Here is a 9,286-nt window from a genome sequence, read left to right as displayed (position 1 = left end):
TACAATGGTACCTTTGGGAGCAATACCTCAGCAACAAGTAAAAGTGATACATACTTCAGTACAAATCTTCCAATACAGTGTCTATCACAGAATACTGTAGGTCATGATAGGGTATATAACCAAGTGAAGTGAGGAAAATATTATAAATAATAAAAAAGCACAAGAGAGTTGCTTTCTTTGAAGAAGATCCTTCCTAAGATGGTGACTGACTGATGTGATGACTCTTTTAGCAAGCCAAATGATGTTAACCTCAGACAGGGTAAATATTAGAACACAGTAAAGCTCCATGTCACTCTATCTGTTTAACTGTGTTTACAAGTCTTCCAAGCATGCTTTCCATAAAGAAGTGTTGTGATCTCTGTGAGAAACAAGTTCCACACTAAGCTTAGGGGTTTTCACATTAGTGCTTTGATGGTGGTTAAATAAGATACTAACAATTGCTGTGCTCTACCAGAAGAAATCTAAAAAAAAAAAAAAAAAGGATTAGTTAATATAATTTCATATCCACAGTCCTAAGTGAAAAGGAGACTGTCTCTGAAAGTATTATTCATTCACCTTCCTGAGCACTTGAGATGCTAAGTCAAGTATAGAGTTAGTTGACAGAACCATCAAGTGACAATGGAGGAGAAGGTGTGCTCTAATAGAACAAACTTATACAAGGATATAGCCTGAATCCGAGTCTCATCATTTCGATATAACATGCCAAACATATCTGTTCAAACTAGCATTTCTTAATATACCAAGTCATACAAGCCCTCCAGGGCAGAAGAAATTAAACTATCAGTTCCTATTCACCACTAAAAAAACCCTTAAACTCTGTTTCATGTTGAGACACCTCATTAGGGGTGGGTACTTACATCTACAGACAGCATTATAATAAGTAATGATTAATTAAAAATTGTAAAAAACACAACAACTGAGAATTTGAACCCTTCAGAAAACTGCAGAGACCGGGCATGTGACTATCTGGAGGCAACAATTATTGTTACTATCTCTCTAGAGAGTACTTGGCCCAGACATGTCTATTAATACCAGACTTATTAGGTCTTGACAGCTTATAGGACATCTGTTTGTTTCATTTCCCTTTAGTCTCGCCAAATGCTAGCAGCAAAAATCATACAGACTTTTTTCCTACTTCTGCATAACTTGAAAGACTTTTTTGCATCTTATGAATTTTGACAATAAACGAGATCTTCTACTGTTCTGTGTCTGATATATATATATGTACAGGCATGTGTATTCAAAGAACTGCAAAGGTGGGTAAATTTCTTTAATCTGAGGACATTTATCTAGGAATAAAGGTGCATGTTGTGGAGCTAACAAACATTCTTCAGAGTGAGGACAGTTTTAATAGATTTGGTTTTTAACTTGAACTAAAAAAGGTTGCAGAGACAAAAATATCTCAGCAGTTGGTTTTCACAAGCAACTCCCTCAAGTATTTCAGTATATTGCAAAATTAGAAGAAAGCATTACAAAATTTCAGAAAATAGTATGAAGGTTTTTGGTATGGCTTTCCCCATTTTTCCACTTTTTAGCATAAATTGAAGAGAAAAATTCAGCACACAGATCCTGACGCAAATGAAGTTCAGTCTAAGGTATAAAGTACCAGTTCTAAGCTAAGCTGGAAGCAGTTTTTCACTCCATCTTGAATTCTGCTAGACTGTTACAGTATTCTAAATCTAAATCCGAAAATGATTTCTTTCTCATATTGTTCACAATTCTTGTCAAGCTTCTATTGTTCTTGGCCATTATTTCAAAAGTAATAGTACAGATGAGATTTAAATAGCACCAACAGGAAAAAAATAGGAGATAGCTACTTGTAGATTATAAATCAATCACAGGCAGTTGCTGATGCTTTGATCCAGGTATTTTGCTATGAGTATATGCCAAAGAGCTAAACTATTTAATTTACAAGAAGCCAGATTTGCCCACTTGTTTGATCTTCATATGGCTGTATAAATAATTGGTTTATATGTTTAAAATAACTTCATCTTTGATTATGAAGTTCACATGAACAATATAATTTCATATGTATACATTATTTTTAATAATTAAAAAAAATTTAGCCTCACTCAAGCTTTGAGTAAGGCCCATTCACAGGGTCAATTCATAGGGGGTTTATTTCAGTTTAAAGCTTGTTTGGGTTCAGATTTCTTTAAATATTTTCACTCCCAGGAACCTCCTATCCAGTAAGAATATTTCAGATAACAAATTATCTCAGAATCAAAATTTGGTTTTCAAATATTTTTCAACACTTATTGAAAATTTACTGATCTAAATTATTATAGCCACTAGTGAATTAATACTCAGTAAAAAGACAGAAAGTACTAAAAAGAATTGTGAAAAAGAATCAAAATTCTTAACATGCGGAAAGAGGTTTTGCAGAAAACTGCAGCAACTCTCCAGCTTCAGGTATATTTTGACATACATGTACATGGTGGCATGGTTTTCTACAAAGTATATTAATATGAGTTAGAAAGAATTACATCATTTATGATCACTCCCTGACAATACAATTAAATGTATTTCCATTTCCATCAAGAGATTTACACCCACTTATACCAGCTGAGAATCTGATCCAACAGTGTTGTAAGAGTCCCACAACATATCTTTGATTTCAGTGGATCTGAAGTGAAGTAACATTTGATCACAATATTGATATGAATGTTTTCATCAGCTGTTTCACAACAATATGGATGGTTTTTGTTATATTCATAATGCACTATTCTAAGTAACTACAGAGCTTTCATCATGCAAAACAGAAAATTACATTCCCACCGTCTTAAATCTGACATAGTTCGGATTTAGCATTATACCATTTACTCATGGATTAGAAAATCCAAATTTTACATCCATAAGGAGCTGTAAAGTGTTTTTCCATTTGTTCTTCCCTGGGAAAGTATGATGCAAATTATGAAGTCACCAGTTCAAAGAGTACATAAAGTTACATTTGAGTGCATTTATTGGTGCTACTTTTCAAACTACATCCTGAATAGTTAAATTGAATAGCACATTCAATCAGTTAAGAGTTGATGAAATTTGTGACTAGGATAAATAGCAATTAAAATTTTAAAACTGAGCCATAGTGGTTCTTGTTACCTAAAATATACAATTTTATTTAATTACTAACAGTAGTTTGCTTTTGGCTATATTCATAGGAATTATCACAGAAAGCTAATATGATTATTTACCTTACTGTTCCCAGGAATTGCATAGGTCTCAGGTTTCAATTTTTTAATCCATACAAACAGAATAGTCTTGTGTTACAGCTTGATACAAAGGACTTGTTGTAGGACTTTCTTCTGTATATTATTTTTGTTCTTATTACACTGGATTTTAACATGACAAAAACCCAGTACTATAAAAACAAAGTCCTTAGAACTGTAGTGGAATATCAGTCAGGAAAGGAACACTGGTAAAGATACCTCTTGTTCCTTTTCATTTACATTCTGAAAAATCTGAAAGTAATAACTGTGACAAGAATAAAAGTGAAATGAAATAACACACATATGGTATTAATATGCCTGTATATTTTAACAGCATTATTAATTTATCTTTCCATAATTTATCTTTCCATAATTTCCATAATTTACCTTTATTTGAGAGGACATAGGTTAATTCATAGTGGCTTGACACACAGAAATCTGCACAGTTTCAAAGGCAAAGTAAGGCAAAGTAAGATTGCTATCAGCAGAGAAAGAAATATTTCTGTCCAAAGATAGCAGAACTGAGTTGGATCTTTTGCCTGGGATACTTGGACTAAGACACATAAAATCACTCCCTGTTTTCTTTCTGGCATGCCCTCCCTCTGTCAGGGAGCAGCAAGAGCCAGCTGCTCCCTCAGAGCTGGGAGCCATCAGCCAAGGCGGATACCGTACACAGTAAGGCAGGGACCTTGCCAGCCAGAGGCTTGATATTCCCCCTGTTAGCTTATCTATCTTTCCTCACCACACCAAACCTCAGCACTGTCACTGGGATTAAGTGTAAACTAGCAAAATCCATCCATTTTTTGTTTGGTGTATGAAAAAATGGTCATGCTACCAACCATGTAAGAAGCTACCGCAGATCATCAACACTGGGTAGGACAAGGAACAGTAGAAGAAAGATGGCTGATGAACACTGTTGTCAGCACTTGATGCCTACCAAGCATATGCAGAAGATATGAGTAGTTCTCATTAGAAAGAATACAGCAGAAGAGATAAGGCTCTGCATGAACAAGCTGGGCTGGAAGAGTAATGAAAGGAACCAAGCTCAGATGGCTCCCAACCCTCTGAATCCTTAAGACAAGTTCAGATTTCTTGACAGTTCTGAAACTTCCTATCACTGAATTGTATTAACACAGCCAAGTACTGGTAAAAGCACTTCTTCCACTTAGTTAGTTAGTAGTATCTAACTTCAAGCACAGAACAAGCACAGAACAATCCCCAATGATAAAAAGAGTCCCATGGCACTTTTGCTGTAAGAGAAATTTTCGTGAGATTGGATTTTGTTGAATCAATCTATGGTATTTTTATGGAATACACCCAAAATATAATTCTGGATTATGTCTCTGATCAAAATGCAAGATATCAAAATAGGTCCTTAACATCAATATGTTATTATTCATTGTGCATCTGTATACGACTGTTAAGAAGTTCTTGTATTTTGGTAGTTTTATATCAGCAGTGCAAAAAATGCTGGATTTGGTCTAATAAAATGTTTAGTATGACATATGAGATTACTGGTATTTCTTTACTGGATCAAGTAAAACAAAAATCAGACAACCACAAAACGTGTATTTAGGTACTGCAAGGAACTAACCTGAGGCCTTAGTGTAAGGACTTTCATGTATCTCTTGACATATTAACATTCATGCTTGTTTTTTCTCATCTATGTAAAAGAGGGTGAAAGTCATGGGAAGTCCATGTCATAGCAAGCTAATAAAGGTAATTTGCTTAACAAAAACAATTACTATCATCTCCTTTGATCAGTTATAAGTATCACAATTTAGGTGCTTATTTGCCTCATACAAAGGCCGTGACAACACATGACAGCACACTGTACCAATCCCACACCCATGAATCCAGTCTTATCGTAACACAGCCCCTCTAAACGTGGGATGGAGCCAGCTGTACTGTTCAAACAAACAAACAGAATACTCCAATACACAAACATAAAAATAGAATGATAATTCTTGGATGATTGGAATAGTTTTATCACCAAATCTAAAGAGCTGTCTGTTTCTTCTTTCTCAAGAATTACAAATCTAGAGTTTTCTGTTTACACTATCTTAATGCAAGCCTAGCTACCTAAATGGGTGCATTAGTTTCCAATAAAGAATGCTTTTCTAGACAGCAGAAAGGAATGGTTCAACCTTTTACAGAAACCTTGATAATTTGAAAAGTCTTTACCCTAAAATTGAGTTGCAGATCATTCCTTACATCTATAAGAACATGCAGTTCCTATCTATCAGTTAATGATTAAGTCTGTAAATAGACCTACATGTATCACAGTAAGATATTAGGTGGAATAGTATATGCTACTCATTAGACACTGAATAATAAAAGAACCGGACTTTACTGTATCAAAGTAAATGTACAAGCAATTTATTTCAACTTGGCTTTAGTTAGGCTAACAAAAAATTAGGTAACTGAGAAACATCAGAAACAAGTGAGATGAGTCAGGGTTTTCCATGAAAAATAGCTTCACTGCAGAGTAGCCAATAGAAATAATTTTAACCTTATTTAGATTAAGAGAAAATGGCATTCTAATATCACACTATCTTATCTAGATAATTTTATTAGTGCTTAAGACTATAAAAGAAGCATCTGGCAGTAGAACAGCATTCCTCTATCACAGAACGTATGTTCTGCAAATGCAGATTGAAACTTAGGTTTGTGAACTTATGCAAGTTATGAAAGATTTTCTAATCTAGTATATTCTCTTCCTGATAGTGTTCTTTAAATTACATTTTAATTTGCATCAGTTTGTGCTCATTGCCTCCTGTTCCATCAGTGAGCACCATGGAGAAGAGTTTGGTTCTGTCTTTTTTACTGCCTTCCACTAGGTATTTATACACATTGATAAGTTCCTGCCTGCACCTTCTCTTCTCAAGGCTGAACAGCTTTTCCTCAGATGATAGATGCTCAAGTCCCTCAATCATCATTGCAGCACCTTGCTCGAATCACTCCATGTTTGCCTTGCTTGACACAGCACTCCAGATGAGTCTCATCATTGCAGAGTAGAGATGTAGGTCCACCTCCCTTGACCTGCTGGCAATATTCTACTTAATGAAGCCATAGATCCCATTGGCCTCTTTTGCTCCAAGGGCACATTGCTGGCTCATGAATTGTGGACTCACTTGCCCACCAGGGAACCCAGGTTCTTCTCTGCCATCTCCTTTCCATGAGCAGTCTTTTCATGAGCAGCCTCGCAGTGATATTGGCCAACTCTGTCAGCCAACTCAATGGTTGATTCCCATCAGGTTCTATGGAACAAGAGCTTGAAAATTAGGATTTCCATCAATGGAAATGGAGACCAACAACATTACCTCTCACAATAAATCTTTCCTGAAATGTTCTTCATCTATTGCATTTAGTGCAGTAGCAAAATGCTCCCAGAAGAAGCTAAAATGCTCAGTAATTGAAGGGTATTAACAATACGTGTTACTACTTCTCCAATCTACAAACTAAAGGTCCAGCAACCTCGCTTCTTACTAAAACTTTTCAATCATGATTCTCCAAAATTTCCATGCACCACAGTTCCTTACTAATATTCCCATTTGGGGTGCAAAAGCTCCTGCAGTTGTTCCTGTATTAATTGTTGGGCATTGTGGTCTATTTTGTCCTTTACATTTCAATCCTTTTTTCCTTTTGATTCCATCACAGCTTCAGGTTTCAACTTCCCATAGTCCAAGGGCAGGAATATTTCAGTAATTCTATTACAAATTTCTTTCCAATTATTAGAATAAATAAATATAAAAATATTCTCCCTATAACTCTCTTTGAATTATAAACTCATATTGTAAATTGCAAAAACTTCCAGCAACGTGAAGGAAACAAAAGAGAAAGACAGAAAAGGGGGTAAAGAGAGATGGAGGGAGAAAGAAGAGAAGGAGGGAGGAGCAAGATACTCTTGCCAGAAAGAAGATTTATTTGTGTTAAGCCCATAAAAAGAGTTATAGATACGCCATTACTAGAGATACAATTTAAATAAAGCAGCTATCAAGAAACAGAAATGTAACATCATAGAAGCAAATAAATTGCTCAATGACAATGGAACTAATGGGCCCTGAGTTTCATGTGAATGAACGTACATTTTCTGGTAGGGACTCTTCTTAATTGCATTATTCTAAGGCCTCTGCATAAGTGCATCTCTTTTCAAAGAACAGCAAACCTACACAAGGTAGAAATACTATCAATGGTTTGGATTATTCTGTTTTTTTCAATGAGGTGCAACTTCAGGATTAGTAAAAGTTGAGAAACCTGCCCACCAAATATTTTTTAAACTAGCATGTTTCTATGAAAAATTTTGGATTTGCTGAGTTCCCTTTTGTTCAAAGCAAAATCATTCATTAGCTCTACATACTGAATTCAAAATGAAACAGTTGTCCAGTATTTTAACGAAAGTATCTAGGTTCATTTTTACAGATTATCCAAGTGGTCCTTGTTGTATTGTTCTGAGGGAATAAAAATTATACCAAAAATCAAGTGGAAGAAAGCAAAATAATTATATATTTGCATGGTTTTTTATTAATAACTCTTCTGATTTTATGAAAATGCTACAGATTATAAACATATCAACTGCTTACAAAATGCCAATTATACACAATATCTGAGTTTGATGTTGTTCTTTTGAATCTCGGGAATGCAATTTAGGATGCCATGAGCTGATGAACATATGTTTCTATTTCAGACCACATCTGGTAAGTGACTTAACAGGTAATACGTTCACTAAATATTCATTTCAAGCAAGTTAAAATTAATTCCTCCAAACATAACTAAAGATCCTTGTTATTGCCTCTACATAGCTGTAGAAAAAGCACTGCAGCTTTAGTTTCATTAGGCTAGTAACACTTGCAATAAAGTATTCCTTTCTAATATCTGATGGCTTCAGGAAAACTCCTAGCTTTACAAAAATGTTGAGAGTCTTCTTGAACAGAACATGACTCCAGCTGCGAAATCCAGGTATCCTTGAAACTGAAATATAATGGGTTATTTCGTAACAAGACTAACATGTTACCCTTACTCTGAATCTCTGAAGTTATGCAAGACAAGCTGGGTAGTTTGTTAAAGACACAAACCAGAAGAGGTCAGAGGAAACACTTTCTCCGCACTGAATCTGTAGCTGAGTGTCCTCCGTCAAGAACTCTTCCATGAAAGAATGCACACACACACAACAGCAGTCCTACAATGATGGAGAAAGTGTCTCTAATAGTTGGAAACATCTTAGTGTAAACAACTGTATTTTATCACTTCTCTTTGTAGCTGAGGTCAACTGCCTTTGCAACTGCAGTTTTTGGATAATTCATATATGATAACTTCCTTTTCTGTGTTGCTTTCTTGAACACAGTAAAAGAAAAAAACACCTAGCAGGAACAATTAAATCTAACTTTTGAACTTAAGACAAGAATTGAACTCTGTTTTAGACACCTAAAAGATTAAAGACCAAATAAAGGTCCAATTAATAAACAAGCAACAGTAATAGTAACAAAGAGCACAGAATTGAGCATTTCAGTAATTTCTAATAATTAATACTACTTACGTGGGCTGGCAATAACAGAAGCATTCACAGTGGTTAATAAAGAGCTCTCTTTTCATATTTTGAAATAGATCTTTAACAGCATTTTTTAACAGTAAAATTGACTATTTTATTTGATAGTAAATTTTATGCATGGCATTTATGCATGGCAGTGTTGAATATATGATGTAAACCCCCCAAATTAATGAAATTAGGAATTGGAAAGGCAAATGTGTGTTTGAATGAGATCAGAAATATAAATTCCTTTTTTTTTAACAACTCGAGTTGTTTGGACATAAAAGTCAAATGATCCTAGGGAAAGAATAGGGTGCTGAGAATCTTTAGAGAACATATACGAGATTTAAGAATTGCATTTGTTAAAGCACTCCATAAAGAGCACATGATCTCCAAGTACACCTTTCTAACTCTTCAACAGCTTTTCCAACAAGTTACCATACAGATGATTCTTGACAAGGCAAATCTTTAATACTACTCATCTATGACCAAACTGTAAAGAACTTAAAATAACTTTTATTACTCCACTGACAATTATCAGCATTTACTCAAC

The sequence above is a fragment of the Strigops habroptila genome, chromosome 7 (assembly GCF_004027225.2).
Source record: "Strigops habroptila isolate Jane chromosome 7, bStrHab1.2.pri, whole genome shotgun sequence".
Lineage (NCBI taxonomy): Eukaryota > Metazoa > Chordata > Aves > Psittaciformes > Psittacidae > Strigops > Strigops habroptila.
This window is presented reverse-complemented; position numbering follows the sequence as displayed.